We start from the raw sequence: 20,731 nt of genomic DNA on the forward strand, positions 1-20,731 counted from the left end.
ATAGTATGGAATAGTAATTTTATTTTTAAAAATCTGAATCAATCCTGTTGAAAGGTATTATAAGTGATGAAATATGTACAGGATTATGTGAATTAATTATTTGTTGTCTGTCAACTATTTCCAGTCTTCATTGCAATACTGTATTAATATTTTAGGCCCTTATTTTTTCCTACATAAGGGATACTTTCATGGTTGATTTATAATAACTTCAAAAATTGACATGTGTACGAAAACAGGCAAACAAATATATAAAAATTAAAAATTTCCATATCAGTGTGTTAATAATCTTCCTTCATCCTGATTGAATACTAATGTTAAACGCTGAAAAAACAATATTGAAGGAATACTAGACTTGGAGGGTTAGTAAACATAACATTTTAGTGTTGAACTGGAATTCCCTTAAAAATATCTAAGTACAGAGAGGGGAAGAGGGTGGTGTAGGAGGACGCTGGGCTCACTTCGTCCTGCTGATTGCTTAGATTCCACCCACATCTGCCTTAAAAACCCATAAAACTGCCAGAAGACTAGCAGAACAGACTCTCTGGAGCCAAGTGTAGACAAGAGGCCCATGGAAGAGGGCAGGAAGAGCAGAGAGATGGTGTGTGCTACACGGACTGGCGGGAAGGAGTGGGGAAGTGGAGGCGCAACCCACTCAGCAAGGCAGAGCCCCTGAAGTATGGCTTGCAAAAGTGGAGGGACCAGACCCTGTGGGATCTGACAGCCAGCAGGACTTAACATCTGGAATATAAAAAGTCAACAGCTCTGCTCTCACGAAGAGGGCGAGAGGACACTGGGAGGGAGAGTCGTTGAGCCCTGGAAGACAGAGCTCAGCCCAGCTGGGGAACAAAGGCACTGGCAAGCACCATCTCCCTCTCCCATCCCCCAGCAGAAATTCCAAAGGGAACCAGTTCCCATCACTGAACTTGCTTGCACCATGGAAATGCCCAACACTGTTCTTCGGTGGATCCATCTCTCCAAGAGGTCTGCCTCTCTTCCAGTGCTGTGGGGCCTCTCCCACAGGGGACCACTGATGGCAAAGTGAGCTAAGCCTTCCCCTCCTGCCCCTGTGCACTTGTGGATCAACCCGGGCTAATACTCCTTGGCCAGATCCCATCGAAGAAACACCACAGGCCTGGCAATGTGCAAGTAGCCCAGACAGGGGCCACACCACTCCACAGTGAGTCCTGCCCCTGGAAAGAGGAAGATAAGGTACTCACCAGTGTGACTGTGGCCCCAGTGGGTGGGCTGGGGGTAGATATCGGGTCTGACTGCAGCCCCACCCACCAACACAAGTTACTCCAGACAGCACAGGGGAAGTGCCCTGCAGTTGGGAGCCACCACAGGGACTACCAAAAATGAAAATACAGAACAATTCTCCTCACAAGAAACTCCAGAAAGTAGCGACAGCTGATGAATTGCTCAAAAACAATTTAAGTAATATAACAGAACAAGAATTTAGAATAATAGTCATAAAATTAATTGCTGAGTTTCAAAAAAGCATAGAAGACAGAAGATAATCTATTGATATAGAGATCAAGGGACTAAGAAATAGTCATGAGGAGCTATAAAATGCTATAAATGAGGTGCAAAATAAAATGGAGGCAGCCAAAGCACAGATTGAAGAAGCAGATGAGAGAATAGGTGAATTAGAAGATAAAATTATGGAAGAAGTGGAAGTTGAGAAAAAGAGAGATAAAAAAATCCAGGAGTTTGAGGGGAGAATTAGTGAACTAAGTGATGCAATCAAACAGAACAATATCTGCATCATAGGAATTACAGAAGAAGAAGAGAGAGAAAGTGGCTGAAGGTGTACTTGAACAAATCATAGCTGAGAACTTCCCTGATCTGGGGAAGGAAAAAGGCATTGAAATCCAAGAGGCACAGAGAATTCCCTTCAGACGTAACTTGAATCAATTTTCTGCATGACATATCATAGTGAAACCGGCAAAATACAAGGATTAAGAGAAAATTCTGAAAGCAGCTAGGGATAAACAGGCTCTAACTTACAAAGGTAGACCCATATGAGCAGTGGCAGACCTATCTACTGAAACTTGGCAGGCCAGAAAGGGATGGCAGGAAACCTTCAATATGATGAACAGAAAAAATATGCAGCTGAGAATCCTTTATCCAGCAAGTCTGGCATTCAGAATAGAAGGAGAGATAAAGGTTTCCCCAAACAAACAAAAACTGAAGGAATTCATCACACCAAACTAGCCCTCCAAGAGATCCTAAGGGGGATTCTGTGAGTGAAATGTTCAAGGACCACAAAGTACCAGAGACATCACAGGCATGAAACCTACAGACATGAAAATGACTCTAAACCCACATCTTTCTATAATAACAGTGAATGTAAATGGACTAAATGCTCTAACCAAAAGACATAGGGTATCAGAATGGATAAAAAAACAAGACCCATCTATTTGCTGTCTACAAGAGACTCATTTTAGACATGAGGACACCTTCAGATTGAAAGTGAGGGGAGGGAGAACTATCTATCATGCTACTGGAAGTCAAAAGAAAGCTGAAGTAGCCATACTTATATCACACAAACTAGACTTTAAATTAAGGGCTGTAACAAGAGATGAAGGGCATTATATAATAATTACAGGGTCTATACATCAGGAAAAGATAACAATTATAAATGTCTATGCGCTGAATATGGGAGCCCCCAAACATATAAAACAATTAATCACAAACATAAGGAACCTTATTGATAAGAATGTGGTAATTGCAGGGGACTTTAATACACCATTTACAACAATGGATAGATCATCTAGACACAGGATCAATAAAGAAACAAGAGCCCTGAATGATACATTGGATCAGATGGACTTTACAAGTGTATTTAGAACTCTGCATCCCAAAGCAACAGAATATACTTTCTTCTCAAGTGCACACGGAACATTCTCCAAGATATATCATATACTGGGTCACAAAACAGCCCTTCATAAGTATACAAGAATTGAGATCATACCATGCATACTTTCAGACCACAATTCTATGAAGCTTGAAATCAACCACAGAAAAAAGTCTGGAAAACCTCCAAAAGCATGGAGGTTAAAGAACACCCCACTAAAGAATGGGTCAACCAGGCAATTAGAGAAGAAATTAAAGAAAATATGGAAACAAATGAAAATGAAAATACAACAATCCAAAAGCTTTAGGATGCAGCAAAGGCCGTCCTGAGAAGAAAATACATTGCAATCCAGGCCTATCTCAAGAAGCAAGAAAAATCCCAATACAAAATGTAACAGCACACCTAAAGGAAATAGAAGCAGAACAGCAAAGAGCCTAAACCCAGCATAAGAAGAGAAAATAATATAGACCAGAGCAGAAATAAATAATATAGAATCTAAAAAAACTGTAGAGCAGATCAATGAAACCAAGAGTTGGTTTTTTGAAAAAATAAACAAAATTGATAAACCTCTAGCCAGGCTTCTCAAAAAAAGGGGGGGAAATGACCCCCCCAAAAAATCATGACTTAAAATGGAATTATTACAACAAATCCCTCAGAAATACAAGCAATTATCAGGGAATACTATGAAAAATTATATGCCAACAAACTGGACAACCTGGAAGAAATGGACAAATTCCTAAGCACCCACACACTTCCAGAACTCAAAGAGGACAAAATGGAAAACTTGAACAGACCCATAACCAGTGAATAAATTGAATTTATCAAAAATCTCCCAACAAATAAGAGTCCACGACCAGATGGCTTCCCTGGGGAATTCTACCAGACATTTAAAACAGAGATAATACCTATCCTTCTCAAGCTGTTCCAGAAAACAGAAAGGGAAGGAAAACTTCCAGACTCATTCTATGAAGCCAGCATTACTTTGATTCTTAAAGCAGACAGGGACCCAGCAAAAAAAAAGAAATACAGGCCAATATCCCTGATGAATTTGGATGTAAAAATTCTCAACAAGACACTAGCAAATCGAATTCAACAGCATATAACAAGAATTATTCACCATGATCAAGTGGGATTCATTCCTGGGCTGTAGGACTGGTTCAACATTCATAAATCAATCAATGTGATACATCACATTAATAAAAGAAAATGTAAGAACCATATGATACCGTCAATCGATGCAGAAAAAGCATTTGACAAAATTCAGCATCCTTTCTTAATAAAAACCCTTGAGAAAGTCTGGATAGAAGGAACATACTTGAACATCATAAAAGCCATTTATGAAAAGCCCACAGCTAGTATCATCCTCAATGGGGAAAAACTGAGAGAGAGCTTTCCCCCTGAGTTCAGGGATGTCCACTCTCACTGCTGTTGTTTCAGAGAGTGTTGGAAGTTCTAGCATCAGCAATCAGACAACAAAAGGAAATCAAAGGCATCAAAATTGGCAAAGATGAAGTCAAGCTTTCGCTTTTTGCAGAGGACATGATATTATACATGGAAAACCCAATAGACTCCACCAAAACGTCTGCTAGAACTGATACATGAATTCAGCAAAGTTGCAGGATACAAAATCGATGTACAGAAATCAGTTGCATTCTTATACACTAATAATGAAGCAACAGAAAGACAAATAAAGAAACCGATCCCATTCACAATTTCACCAAGAATCATAAAATACCTAGGAATAAACCTGACCAAAGATTTAAAAGATCTGTATGCTGAAAACTATAGAAAGCTTATGAAGGAAATTGAAGAAGATACAAAGAAATGGAAAAACATTCCATGCTCATGGATTGAAAGAATAAATATTGCTAAAATGTCAATACTACCCAAAGCTATCTACACATTAAATGCAATCCCAATCAAAATTGCACCAGCATTCTTTTCAAAGCTAGAACAAGCAATCCTAAAATTTGTGTGGAACCACAAAAGACCACAAATAGCCAAAGTAATATTGAAGAAGAAGACCAAAGCAGGAGGCATCACAATCCCAGACTTTAGACTCTACAACAAAGCTGTAATCATCAAGACAGCATGGTATTGGCACAAAAGAGACACATAGACCAATGGAATACAATAAAGACTCCAGAATTGGACCCACAGAAGTATGGCCAACTCATCTTTGACAAAGCAGGAAAGAATATCCAATGGAAAAAAGACAGTCTCTTTAACAAATGGTGCTGGGAGAACTGGACAGCAACATGCAGAAGATGGAAACTAGACCACTTTCTCCCACCATTCACAAAAATAAACTCAAAATGGATAAAGGACCTGAATGTGCGACAGGAAATCATCAAAACCCTAGAGGAGAAAGCAGGAAAAAAACCTCCCTGACCTCAGCCGCAGCAATTTCTTACTTGACAAATCCCCAAAGGCAAGGGAATTAAAAGCAAAAATGAACTACTGGGACCTCATGAAGATAAAAAGCTTCAGCACTGCAAAGGAAACAATCAACAAAGCTAAAATGAAACCAATGGAATGGAAAGAGATCTTGCAAATGACATATCAGAAAAAGGGCTAGTATCCAAAATCTATAAAGGACTCACCAAAATCTACACCTGAGAAATAATCCAGTGAAGAAATGGGCAGAAGACATGAATATACACGTCTCTAAATAAGAAATCCAGATGGCCAACAGGCACATGAAAAGATGCTCAACCTCACTCCTCATCACAAATCAAAACCACACTGAGATACTACCTCACGCCAGTCAGAGTGGCTAAAATGAACAAATCAGGAGACTATAGATGCTGGAGAGGATGTGAAGAACACAAACTCTCTTGCACTGTTGGTGGGAATGCAAACTGGTGTAGCCACTCTAGAAAACAGTGTGGAGGTTCCTCAAAAAATTAAAACTAGATCTACCCTATGACCCAGCAATAGCACTGCTAAGAATTTACCAAAGGGATACAGGAGTGCTGATGCAGAGGGACTCTTGTACCCCAATGTTCATAGCAGCACTTTTAACAATAGACAAATTATGGAAAGAGCCTAAATATCCTTTAACTGATGAATGGATGAAGAAATTTTGGTTTATATACACAATGGAATTCTACGTGGCAATGAAAGAATGAAATATGGCCTTTTGTAGCAACGTGGATGGAACTGGAGTGTTATGCTAATTTAAAGAAGTCATACAGAGAAAGACAGATACCATATGTTTTCACTCTTATGTGGATCCTGAGAAACTTAACAGAAGACCATGGTGGAGGGGAAGGGGAAAAAAAGTTAAAGAGGGAGGGAGGCAAACCATAAGACCCTTAAAAACTGAGAATAAACTGAAGGTTGATGGAGGGGTTGGAGGGAGAGGAGGGTGGGAGATAGGCATTGAGGAGGGCACCTGTTGGGATGAGTACCGGGTGTTTATGGAAACCAATTTGATAATAAATTTCATATTAAAAAATATCTAAATACAGAAGATCGCTAGTTAGGTTAAATTTATTAACACTCAATATGCTATCTGGGCTGGAAATACAAACACAGAAGTATGAGCACATAGATGGTAGAAAAACAAAAGGGCGTATAGAATTGCCTGTTGATGGCACATTGAGAAAGAAGAAAAATAGATCAGAAATAGACTCTTGAGAGACACCAATCCAATCTTTAGGGATAGACTAAGGAAAGAAAGCCAATAACAGGAATCAATAAAGAAACAAAGGCTCCTGGGTGGCTCAGCTGGTTGAGCTTCTGACTTAATTTCCACTCAGGTTGTGATCCCAGGGTCATGGGATTGAGCCCCACACTGGGCTACGGGTTCAGCCTGTTTGAGACTCTCTCTCTCTTTCTCTTTCTCTCTTTCTCTCTCTCCTCCTGTCCCTCTCCCCTACTCCCATTCTCTCTCTCTAAAATAGAAAAACAAACAAAAACCAAAGAGTAACTACCCTTTCCATTTCTTTAGCTGCACACAAACCATCCATCAGATGTTGCAGTTTCTTCTGACCAATGTCACAAGTATACTGCTTCTTTCAGGAATTACTAATATCTGTAGCTATATGTACATCAGCTAACCACAAGGTCTTGTCACCAGTTGTGATTAGCTCCTTCTCATTTCTTCAATCCCAAACTCTACCTCATGTTCACTTCCTGCCTTCTCTGGAAAAACTCATGCTGTTGTTTTATCCTACACACTCTACTATTTATAATTTCCATTATATATGGCAGAATTTATTGTCACTACCTAAAAGAGAAATTGGCAACAATTACAAAACAGAATACTTGCTAGTCTTAGTAAATGTGATATTGAACTCACCTTGTTTTACTAAATGGGAATGGTCGAGACAGTCTTTCATAAGAAAGCATACATCTTTGGGAATTAAGATAGGCAGGAGGAATGTAACAGAATAGCACACATATATTTCAGGTGTCAGACAAAAATCAATGAGGTCACCAGCTCAGAGACATAAGGACATGGCCCCTTTCAGTTGTATAATTTCAGAGCAAAATGTTCAAATCAATAACTGATGTCACTGGAGTTAGTGGGATCTTTTCTAATGTATGATATAAACATTGTTTTAAATAGGTGGAAAAACATTATTGATCAAATATTAGTTCAAATATTCTATACATCAGAATCCCCAAAATATTGTATCTATATCATTTAATAGAAAAATCTATTGAATATATTAATTTATCTGAGAGAAATTATCAAAGTCATTCCTGTCCACCAGTCACTAAAGACAAAAAAACTCAATTCCTAATTCCTTTCATTATATAACTGTATGTCTAGATGTACAGAAAAGCAAATGCAATACCATGCATGCTATGTTTCATGTATAGGACAGAATGCTGATATGGCACATAGAAAAATGTGAATACTATTTCTTAATTAAAAAAAGGAGATATTCTATTTGAAGCTTAAAACTAGAAGTACCTAATCATAGGGTAGGGTCCATGTCATCTGCATCAATACACCTTGCTCACTTACTGTTCCTTTCAATGTCTCTATCAGTCATACTATAACTTAGTCCCTCACATGTATATCTTGATTTTGTATGTAGGGTTGATGGATTTCTAGTAGTAAGATTATATTTAGGTTTTTTTTAATTTTCTATCAACAGTTAATTGAGACTTAGTCTGTACAGGAAGTCACTGAATACATATTACATTTATTGGGAAAGTTCAGTAGGATCTCGAGGAGACAGAATTATATTCATTTTGCCCACTTCATTTGGGAGACTCCAGGGAAGAAACTGAGAGTTTCCATATAACGAAAATTGAACCTCAGATACAGAATATATGCAAAGACCATAAAATTCAAATAAAAAACAAAACAAAATAAAATAAAATAATAAAAAAGGCAAAAGAAGGCACAACACAACCTGAGGAAATCCCTAATTTGCACTGGGTCATTTTCTCAGTCTCTTTCAGCCAAATATTTGCTCTCATTTTTCTTTTCTCACATAAGAGGAAATAAATTTAAAAAGTGAGTTCCTCAAAGATTCTCATATTTGCTTTTCCTTTATTTCAACTTAATTATTTCCTCCTTGTTTTTTTTTTAAATTTATTTATTGAGAGAGAGAGAGAGAGAGAGAGAGAGAGAGAGGAGGGGCAGAGAGAGAGAGGGAGAAAGAGAGAAACCCAAGCAGGATGCAGAGCTCAAACATAAGAACCATGAGATCATGCCCTGAGCCAAAGTCGGAGGCTTAACACATTGAGCCACCCAGGTGCTCTTTCTCTTTGTTTTCTTGATTTTTTTTTTAAATATCGAGAGAGCTTGTACAATATACTTTATATCAGGACAACCATTGCCTACAAGTAATGCTATCCTGATCTTCATTTTCTCTACTCTTCACAGACTGGCCTCACAATAGAGGTAGAAGTATGGAAATAAATCCTTTTAGAAATGTCTTTGACCCAGGCAGAAGTTCATCATACCAGATTAGCTGTATGAGGCTGCCACATTACTGTTTTATATGTTAATAATGAGTTCTTACTAAAGTCAAAGAATGATTGGTACATCAAAACCAATAGCAGAAATGAAAATTAATTGATTTATATTTATTTTTAGTTATAAAACCACATATTTAAAAAACTTAGTTGTTTCATGAATATACATATATACTTATTTCACCAAGGGAATGTAGGATCTATGTTAGATTTTATGAAAATTGTTGCATATTGGAATCACCTGGAGAGCCTTAAGTAATGATGATCCCTGGGCCTCAACTATACTCTGATTAAATTGATCTTAACTAATTTATATTAATTTTCAAAATCTCTTAAAGCTATTTAGCAAAGATTGAGAAACACTGATCAAAATCCTGTAAAACACATCTGACTAAGCTATGTATATAAAGATACATAAATTAAAGAAGTATGGGAAAGTTCACTATAATTCTATTTTATGGTGATGTTTTGCCAGAAACTTATACATCTCCAAGTCCTGTCTTCAACAATTCAACCTATTTCTCAAGGTACTAAAGACACTCATATGCACTGGAGAAGACAACAAAAATTTACCCTTTATTATTATCTGGGGTTTTAGAAAACTAAACCAAATTAAGTGAGAAAAACTAAAAAATGACAAGAAGAAAACAATAAAATTCCAAACTGAAAAATACAGAAAAACATAAAGGACATTAAAATCAGGTTATTTAAAAAGATCAACGAATTTGACAATAAGAAAGAATGAAAGAAAGAATATAACTAATTATATAGACAAAAGATAGTAAGTACAGATTATGAAAAACTCCATGCTTATAAATTCAACAAATTTGCTTAAATCAACTTACTTTCCTCCAAATCACAGCTAAGATAAAATATTAACATATACACACACACACACACACACACACACACACACACACACACACCCCTATATATCATGAAGAAATTTAGTTGAGTTAAAAATATTTTGTAAAACAAATATCTGGCCAATAATGCTTTCAATGGCAAATTCTGACGAACTTAATTTTTTTGTTTCCATCAGTTAAGCATCCAACTCGTGATTTTGGCTCAGGTGATGATCTCATGGTTCCTGGTTCAACCCTCCACTGTTAGCACAGAGCCTGCTTGGGATTCTCTTTCCCTCTTTCTTTGGTCCTCCCCAGCTCATGGGCGCAGTCTCTCTCTCAAAATAAATAAAAAAAAAGATTGAATATTTGTATACATTACAAAATAATTACCACAATAAGTCCTGTTAACATCTGTAACCATACATGCAAAAAAAATGTTTTTCTTGTGTGAGAACTTGTAGGATATACTCTCTTACTGACTTTCAAATGTGCAACATGGTATATTAGTAACTTAGTTAGCATGCTGTATATTACATCTCCATTACTTATTTTATAACTGAAAATTTGTACCTTTTGGCCACCTTCAACATTTCAGCCTCTCTTTTATATCCCTCACCTCACTCACCCCTCATCTCCTACCTCTGGCAACCACCAATCTACTCTCCTATTTATGAGCTTGTTTTTTGTTTTTAGATTCCACAAATACATGAGATCATGTGATGTTTGCCTTTCTCTTATTCACTTATTTCTCATAGTATAATGACCTCAAGGTCCATCTATGCTGTTGCAAATAGAAAAATTTTATTCTTTTTGTGGCTGAATAATATTCCATTATACATGTATATATACCACAGTTTCTTTATCCATTTATCTATCCATGGACACTTGGGATGTTTCCATATCTTAGCTACTATAAATAATGCAAAGATCATGAAAGTACATACATATTTTAAACTTATTGTTTTCATTTTCTTTAGATAAATAACCAGAGGTGCAATGCCATGTTGTGTGCAACAGAGAGTTATTCTTAAATTTAAAATCAGTTTGTGGATACATCATAGACTCTAAGACCATAGCATGAGCCTTAAGACATTAGATGACTAGGGCGCTTGGAGATTCTCATCATAAATGCTTATTTTCCAAATATCAGATAATACATTTGGGTGACTCAACACCAATTTATTGTACAACAGAAATGGTGTCTTTTGGTATAGTTCAGGCAATTATAAAGGGCAAAATTATATTATACAAATAGGTGTCCTAGACCCACCTGTTACCTCTCGCTATTGCATTGGTGTTGATCCCTCTCACTTTACAGATAGCTGCCTAAGACCAGATAGATATCAAAGAAAGAAAAATAATAGTTTCCATTTAATGGCTAGGTTAGCTCACTATATTGGTGTGAGCTAAGTACAGAGTGTTTCAACATTACCAGGCTAGAACCAAGGAATGGGAGTATTGATAGCTCCTCCCAGAAACACTCTGGGGAATTTAGCACCCACATTTCTAACTCTATTAAAATTTCTTTTTTATTTGATTTCTTGGTTTTGACTTCCTGGGGGAGAGCTTTTTTACCTGGAAATATAGTAAGGGTTCAAATAAAGCTGTATCTGTTGTCTGGTCACTTTGGGTTGTTTGTGGCGGGCAAAAAAAGTTGTTCTTACATTAGTAGGGATAGTTGACTTTAATGATCATGATGAAATACAGCTGCTGCCATAAAATCAAGACAAGGAAGAATATGGCTACAACTCAGGAGATTTACTGATGTGCTTGTCTATGCTTTCATATACGGAGATAACATAAAGAGAGAATCATAGGAAAAATGAACTGACAATAGCACAGTTATCTTGGAGATAAAGTCAAGAATTGAATATTCTACTTCATTCCCACTAAGAATTTCAATTTAATCTTTACACATTAAAAACTAAAATGGAATGCCTTGAGGGTAAATAAAAAATACTGAGGCAGAGATATAAGGTATTTGATGATTATTTCAGGATTGGGGATTATTGTGTACACACAGAAGAAAAATCTGAAGGAAAATCAATAGTCCATTTGAACGTGTGTAGCATAAATAATTTAAACAAATTTAAAATGAATCGGCAAATTAAACAGATTCAGTTTTCCAGATGGTCAACAAACTAAAGCAGCACTCTCCACGTTGTACAGCTTTTTTTAGGTACAAATGTGATTAATATATATATAAAGCCAAGTCAGTTAGGCTTCATTCAATTATTAGCTTTTGTCAGATACAGTGAAAAAGATTTTCCTTAGAACAACATTTAAAAATGTTAAATCTCTTAGATTACTTTGTTTCTAAAAGATACAAGTATAAATTTATGCTCTAACATGTAAATTGTGTGGAAGTTAGCACTCCATCCTTACAACAAGATCAAGCTAAACAAAAACCCTTTTATAGATCCAACAGAGAAATGAGGTCACAGGGCAAGCTGCTGCAACCAAAACTGGAGAGAAGGGCAGGTGTAGAGAATCACAGAGAATAACAACTTACCAGGAGCAAAAGCCCGTAAGGAGTATCTTGAGAGTTAAAATCTTTTGGAATCCCAGTGTTAGGAGGGCCCCCACACCTTCACCTGGAGCTTCACCTCCAGGATTCGCACTAGCTTCTCACTGTGAAGAATGAAGAAAAAATCCCTTAGTGCTTCCTAAATACTGTCTTGATTACTGTAGCTTTATTTGAAAAATAAATTTTGAATCTGAGATTCAAAATTTATTCTTCTTTTTGAAAAATGGTTATGACTATGGAAAAATGTAAATGGAAATTCAACATTTGATTTTCCATATTCATATTAGAATCAACTTATAAATACATCCAAAACATATGGTGAAATTTTGATTGGAATTCCATTGGATCTACAGATCAAAATGAGGGAGATTAACACACTGGCAATATTGAATCTTTGAATCTGCCAACAAAGTTTTTTTCCTCTATTTACCTATGTGTTCTATGATTTCATTCATAATACTTGAAATTTTAATTTTTTCCAATTTTATTGAGATATAACATTGTATAAAGTTTAAAGTGTACAACAAGATGATTTGATATATTGCAAAATGGTTACCACAATAAGTTTAGTTAACATTAATTACTTCAAACACTTATAATTTTTTTCTTGTGATGAAGATTTTTAAGATATACTCTTTAGCAATTTTTCAATATACAATATTGTTACCTGTGTGGAATATGCTTAGGAATCCTCTGGGCTTACACCAATGGGTTAACAAGGCATAAAGAAGTACAAAGCCATAGAATGCTCACACCTGAGTTTGAGTAAACAAGACCAGGACCCCAGAATAGGGAGGGGGTGCAAAGGCACCTAGAATAGAGAGGGGGCTTAGGCTTCCAATACAAAGGTATATGAGGTAAGCAAGATTAGGCATTCAGGGCGAAAACGCCCCCCAATTTAGTACTATAGCAGAAAGCTGCTTTCACAGGAAGGAAGGACCAAGTTAAGTAAGCAGGTAAATAGGGCTATAGACCGCTACAGTGAGCTGCAGGTGAAGCTGCCCAGAGTGGAGATGATGAACAAAAGAAAAAGGTGCCTTGTTAACCCTGAGGTCACTTGTCCTACCTATCTCATCCCTAGGTTAGCTAAGATAAAGAGAGGTGCTGTCTCATGTCCGCTGTAAACAACCTTCTGCCGACTGCCCGGCACCAGGATTTTGTTTTGTATTAATCTAAACCCCTAACCCCAAATATCTTCAAGACCCCCTTTCCCTCATGTCCCCAAGTTAATGTTCACAGAGCCATTGTTTCTTTGTGCAGACGATCGCCATGTTTGTAAGCCTTCTGATTCTAATAAAAAAGGGGTAAGGACTCTTATTTGGGGCTCTTGTCTTTTCCCAGACATTAGCTATCTCTCACTTTTCATCCTGCGTCCTGCTCTCTTGCTGGCCAAGAGATATCTTTAGACTTAAAATCTATGACAGTTACCTATAATTTTCATATTGTACATTATATTCCCAAAATGTATTAATCTTACTGAAAGTTGTAACTTTTGACCACTTCACTCAATTCCCCTACCCTCCATCTCCCACTTTTGGCAACCACCATCCTGACCTTTGTTTCTGACTTTTTTTTACATTCCACATACAAGTGAGATCATTTGTCTTTCTCTGTCTGACTTATTTCATTTAGCTTGATGTTTTCAAGGTCCATCCATATTGTCAAAATGGTAGATTTTCCTTTTTTTAAATGGTTGAATAGTATACACATATAAATATATATCATATATGATACACAATATTTTGTAACACATTATTTATCCATTCATCTGTTGATTAATTTAATGTTTGTTCTATGCTTTGCTTTTTTTTTTTTTTTTTTTTTTTTTTTACCAAAAGAGTGCTGGCAATACTTCTACAGATCTCTACAATCATGGTGGCAGATGAAAGTCTATATATACATCTTAATTAGTTTTTGTATTAAGACTGAAACATTGATGTAGCTCATCAGTTATATGTAACTGGACTCAATGAACAATGCTTATTACAGCAATTTTTTCCTTTTTTTTTTTTTAATTTTTTTTTTCAACGTTTATTTATTTTTGGGACAGAGAGAGACAGAGCATGAACCGGGGAGGGGCAGAGAGAGAGGGAGACACAGAATCGGAAACAGGCTCCAGGCTCCGAGCCATCAGCCCAGAGCCCGACGCGGGGCTCGAACTCGCGGACCGCGAGATCGTGACCTGGCTGAAGTCAGACGCTTAACCGACTGCGCCACCCAGGCGCCCCGCAATTTTTTTCCTTTTGTATGTCATTTCTTTCATGGGCTTTACTTACATTGTTGTAAAATCTTGTGGTTTGTGAAACAGGAAAAGAAATCTTAAAATATTCTTATACAGTAGGAGTAGTATCATTTTTAGATGAAGAAATCAATGCTCAAGGAGGAAAAACTTTTGACAGCTTATAAAAAATGTGTATTGAAATTTATGAATAAACTGCTTCAAAATCTTTTTTTATCCATACTTATTCTATACCTTATGTAATAGTGCCCTACAAACATTATAATAAAAATGAAAATTGAATTACAACAGTAAATTTATAAAATTTATTAATATACAATTAACAATAAGACTATGTCCATATTATGAGTCATTTGGGGATATGCAGTTCTTAATGGATGAGAAATGGTTTAATCTATATATTAGAACACCATTCTGTATATCATGAATATTGATCTCCAACATAATACATTTATATCAATTTCTATCAATGTGAACTATTTTATCACTGACAAATGACAGTCTATCTAGGGAATTAGTATTTAGGAGATAAAGATATAACTTTTTTAACCTTGCCTTCTTACTAGGAAAAGTAAAAATTAAAGTAAACTGTAATATTAAATGCTTTAGTGTTGAATAAATTTACTACTACAAAAAAGTAAAAATATTTTCCTAGAATTTTATTCTAAATATCCTTCTAAATTAAAAATATATTACTGTGCTAGATATCAAGCCCAGTCCCCAAGAAAAGCACTTAACAGTTTCACATTTCACTGACTAGTGTTTTATATAGTTTCTTTAAATCATACATAGCAGGGTATTTGGCATTACACAATTTTACCTTGGCTTGAGAATTAACCAACAGCTGAGAACTTTACCTGTAATCTCACTCAATATGATTTTAATGCACTAGCTCATGGTGGGAAATGCCATCACAATTAAAATTAATCTTTTAGGTTTATGAATCCTTATAGAAACTGACTCAAGGAGGATATCAACTGAGGTTACAAAGAATACTTCAAACTTGAAATTGTCCAAAATACTCTGAATATGTGGCATCTTTTATGAACTTAGTGTATCATATTTTCTCTCAATACATAATAATCTTCCACTAAATATTATGTCTGTTTTAACAAGTGCTGTGGGCCAAAGGTTAATGCTCTTCCCTTGAAGAGAGTTATTTGTACTTTAAGGCTTTACTTCTAATCCTTTGACTTTGCAAGATATTGCCACCATAGCATCAAACCAAACACAATGCCCTCTTTATGGAAGGTTTCTAGTATTAAAATCATTGAAGCAGATTCCAAACAATTTTTTCCTCACTGACATTTTATTTTATTTTTATTAAAAAAAGTTTTTTAATGTTTTATCTATTTTTAGAGAGATAGACAGAGCATGACTGGGGTAGGGGCAGAGAGAGAGGGAGACACAGAATCTGAAGCAGGTTCCAGGCTATGAGCTGTCAGCACAGAGCCGACATGGGGCTCGAACCCATGAAACATGAGATCATGACCTGAGCTCAAGTCGGACGCTCAACCTGGCCCAAGCCTTGTATTAGGGATAAATTAAAGCAATAATAGCTGAACTTAGGAATTTGAATTCTGTGGATGTTTACCAAATTTTGTCTTTCATCACTTATGGTCCTTCCTCCATATAGATACCTCTTATAAGTTCTGAGGAATTCAGAATTTAAAAAGCCACATTACATATAGCCATTTGCATTATTTTTAGGTAACGTTTGACATTCGGTAGTCTGATTCATAGAACAGGTTTCTTTGGAATATGTTACCCAAATCATATATTTTCTTTAAATTCTTGTATTTATTTTCTTTTCATAGGTAAAATCGAAAGAAAATAAAGAAATTAATCATTCTCAGTTATAAGTGGTTAGTAATCAAATAAGGTGAAGTATTTAGGTGAAATGGCAGTGTTTGTGAGATAATATCCTATCTGGGGAGTAATGTAATGCCATGAGAATTTCCCGACTGTTTATCTCTGATTTCCAAGAGTACATGTAAAAATACTCTGAAAAATGTCTATATCATTACATTAGTGAAGCTTTGCTGAATAATATACCATAGTCTAATTTTGAAAGTAAAATATTATGATTCAAAATATTCTGAATTCATATTTTATTCATAGACATGACGGCACTATGAATTATTTATACATATCTGTTCAGATACATTTTTACTTTTTATTAACATACTCATAAAGTAGAAAGATTTCTCTCTTAAAAGAAGTTTTATCATATAAATGTGTAATGTCAAGGTATACACTTACTATTATAATTATAGTGAGGTTACTAAAGCAAAAATGTAGCCTTGAAAAAAATATTTTGAAATTATATACTTATGTAACATTATTTAAGTGGTTGAAGAAGTTCTTCAATATTTAAATGATAATCAGTTTTGTTCATTAAATGAAATATTGCATACATATAAGTATATATATTATGAAAAATTCCATTGATATTATAGAATCAGAGTAAAATGAATAAAACTAAAGAAATACTCATAACTATGGGGTGCTTGGGTGGCTCAATCGGTTGAGCATCTGACTTTGGCTCAGGTCACGATCTCATGGTTCTTGAGTTTGAGCCCCACATTGGGTTCTGTGAAGACAGCTCAGAGCCTGGACCCTGCTTCAGATTCTGTGTGTGTGTGTCTCTATCTCTCTGTCCCTTCCCCTGCTCACTCTCTGTCTCCCTGTCTCTGTCTCTCTCTCAAAAATAAATAAACATTAAAAAAAAAAAAAGAAGCATTATCTTTGGAGTCAGCGGATCTGGTTTGAGTACTACTTCCCCTGGAGTCTTTGCTGTTTTTACCTTGGGAAATTACTTAGCCTCTAAGTCTTAGTTTCCTTATGCATGAAACGACAGAGATAATAGTATCTGTATCATAATTGTGATGGTTCAATGGGAGTGCTCATTAAACCTTTAGCATGCGGGGCACCTGGATGGCTCAGTGGGTTAAGTGTACGACTTTGTCCCAGGTCATGATCTCATGGTTCCTGAGTTCCAGCTCTGCTTTGGGCTCTGTGCCGACAGCTTAGAGCCTGGACCCAGCTTTGGATCCTCTGTCTCCCTCCCTCTATGCCCTTCTTCGCCTCATGCTCTCTCTTTCTCTCTCAAAAATAAAAACATTAAAAAAAAAAAGAAATACTCATGAGTAGTAAATGATATTGTAAATTCTTGGCAAACAATGTCAATAAAGTCACAAAAATGTTTTGGAATGAGCAGGAGTTGAAATGATTCACAAATATGTATAATGATGTGCTTGTCTTGGACATTATTAAATGCCATCCTGTGTTGCATACATATGTACTACTTATTTATTAAAAATGTAAATTTATTTCAGCATTGTCAATATTGGGTAATATTTTATCATTTAGAGATGAATACATCTTTAACTTATACTGTTTATTAAAATTTTGAGTCTAAATTACATAACAGAGAACCATCAGATATATGCTATATTTAAATTTTTTCATTAGAGAAAATTATTTGTTAATAAAATATGTATTTAAATAATACATTAAATAAATTAAACAAGTAAATATATAATGAAATGCATAATTAAATACATACATATTTAATAAATTAAATATGTATGTATTTAATACAATACATAATAATGTGTATGTATTTAATTTAATTAATAAATAGTACCTCATCTTTCTCAATTTTCTAAACTTGGTTGTTGGGGGAGTTCAGTGGAAGAAGAAACTACATTTTATACTGTTAAACAAAATAAAAATGTATAAAATAATACCATTTCTGTAAATGAATTTAAGACATTTGGTAGTTCAGTTCTAATGACAAATATTAATTTACCAACTGTTTTATATAAGAAAGTCTCTTAACTATTCTATACATATTTCTTAACATTAAAACAAAAAGAAATTTGAATTTTCTACCATGATAAACATTGATATCTAAGAATAACTTTTTAAATTGTTACCCAAAATCTTTTTGTGTTCCTAAGTGTGTTAGTTTTATTATACCCAAAAATAATTTAAATCTGCATACCTAAAATAAGGTTAAAGACAAAACGATACAGAATTCTTAAAATGTGGAGTTTTTAATTTTATAAACTACCAAACATGCAAATTGCTGTCAACTGTCTTTTTATATAAGATCTGTAAAAATAGTTTTTATAATTAAAGCCAAAACTCCTCCTCTCCAGAACACGGATAAAACACTAAATTAAGACATGATCGTTGCATTTAAAATCTGATGAATCAAATTTACACTTAATCTCACTTAATCTTCACGCGGGGCTGCACGGAGCAAGACAAGGGCAAGAAGGGCAAGAGGCCTGGAATTGTGTGGCCACTTAAATGAGTGAAAAGCATAAAGATAAGAAAGCCTGGGAGAAGGTGACAGAAAGGAACGGGTCCACACCCTGTGGTGCTGTCCTTGCCTGAGCATGTGGGCTGGCCTCGGTGCTGAGCGACTACACGGAGGAGGTGAAGCCCTTAGGCCTCGGTTAACACACCAGAGTACTTGAACGCCTCCAGGCGGAATGAGATCTTGCACTTCACAGGCTGCGCAAGCGTACCGGTTCCCCGACGCTTGCGCAGGAGCACCGTGCTGCTAGCAACCTGTCTGCCTACCGCGCGAAGCCGGCCTGGAGGAATCAGAAGGACACCATCTCACGGTCCCTGCGCTTAACACTGCCGCCTTCTCCCATTTCCGGAATGAAGCCTTGCATCCGGTGTTCCTGAAGATGGCACAGGGCTGTTTCCCCACAGCCAGAGTCTGTGAGCGCCACGTCCCAGGGGCCTCAGCTCAGGCTCCCTGTCCCAAAGCAGTGTGGGGCCTGTGGAGGCCAACCGCCCTGGCCAGCCTCGCTGCAGACACCTGTGTCTCTCTAGTAGAAGACCAGTGTTCGCTGGTCCGCCAGGTCTTCGGGGTTGTTTACACGGAGTCCACCATAACTTTCTGGGCAGAGTACTGTTTTATTGGGCCTCGACACCCACCCACCGTCGGCCCCTTCCCAAACGACACTCTCCCACCAAAGTGGATGTCAAAGGTCCCTGTGAGGCTGGAACCAGCTCTTTCTCCTTCCCCGAGTGTACCCACGCAGGTTGCCTTTGGGCCTGGCCCTTGTGCAAGCAGGGGTCGCCTCCCGCCGTGACCATCCGTGAGCGCTCTGAGCACCGTAGCTGCTAAAGGGCTGCGCCGCTGGCATGCGAACTGGGTGCCGAGGCCCACGCCGCGGGAATTCCAGTTTGGCGCTGCGCTGCTTCACAAGGAGCGCGAAGGGCCTCAGTCCCTGAGCTCAACATCAGGCAGCTCTCCAGGAACAGCTCCAAGTTCGGGCTGCTTCCCCTGCAGCCCTTCATCCTTGGGGCCGACTACCTGCAGTCTGGGCATTTCCTGGAGACCATCTGGGCTAAGGACGGCTGCGGAATCGTCACGGTAAGAGCAAGGCTTGGGCGGCTCACATGCCCCACCTGCACACCGTTACTTGTCTTGCCTTCTTGGGTAGAGGCTCCCTGGACCTCTGTGCTTCTGCTCTTTTCCTCTCCCTGGGTTCCGGCTGGGCGGGGGAATTGCGGGCATAGGTGGCCCTCTGTTGTGAAGAAGCACGAATGTATTAAAAAACCGTATTATGAAGCAACGTAAAATAGCTCACTTTATCATCATATTAGGCTGCACTATACAGATATTTTCATTTTCTGCCGCATTGACTGAAATGTTCTTTCTCCTGACACCTCTTTATAGAAATTCTTTCTTATTACATCCTACATAAAATATTTTGCAAACAGCAAGGCTACATTTTTAATCCATTAATTTGTTCAACAGGAATTAATTGAATGTAAGGATGGGTTCATTTAAAATAATTTTCTGATAGTCCCATAGATAATATCGCATAGATAACGTTGACTTTTTCATTGCCTAACAATTTAGATAGTGATTGTCAAAACTCTTTATTTCCAAGCTGACAGGAAGTCAGTAAGATTCATAAAATGTAGAATTTTTGATGAGATTAGGAAGGTGATGTTATAGTAAAAGCTTCTTGGGCACATAAAAAATATACTAGTTTAGACATTACATAAATTAATACATGAATAAGAGAAAGGTCCAAATCAGTTTTTTTAAGTTTATTTATATATTTTGAGAGAGACAGACCTTGAGCAAGGGAGGGGCAGAGAGAGAGAGAGAGAGAGAGAGAGAGAGAGAGAGAGAGAGAATGAGAATCCCAAGCAGGCTCTGCAAGGTCAGTGCAGTCTGTCACATGGGGCTCAAACTCACAAAACCATGAGACCATGACCCGAGCCAAAACTAAGAGCTGGATGCTTAACCGACTGAACCACATAGGTACCCTCAA

At 36.9% G+C, this 20,731-nt stretch overlaps 1 pseudogene; it reads left to right on the plus strand.

Moving 5' to 3' along the window:
• Positions 1-19,900, plus strand: part of LOC122490513 — a 36,740-nt pseudogene extending 16,840 nt beyond the window's left edge.
• Positions 19,901-20,731: the final 831 nt, after the last annotated feature.

The sequence above is a fragment of the Prionailurus bengalensis genome, chromosome B2, assembly GCF_016509475.1.
Source record: "Prionailurus bengalensis isolate Pbe53 chromosome B2, Fcat_Pben_1.1_paternal_pri, whole genome shotgun sequence".
NCBI classification, from domain to species: domain Eukaryota; kingdom Metazoa; phylum Chordata; class Mammalia; order Carnivora; family Felidae; genus Prionailurus; species Prionailurus bengalensis.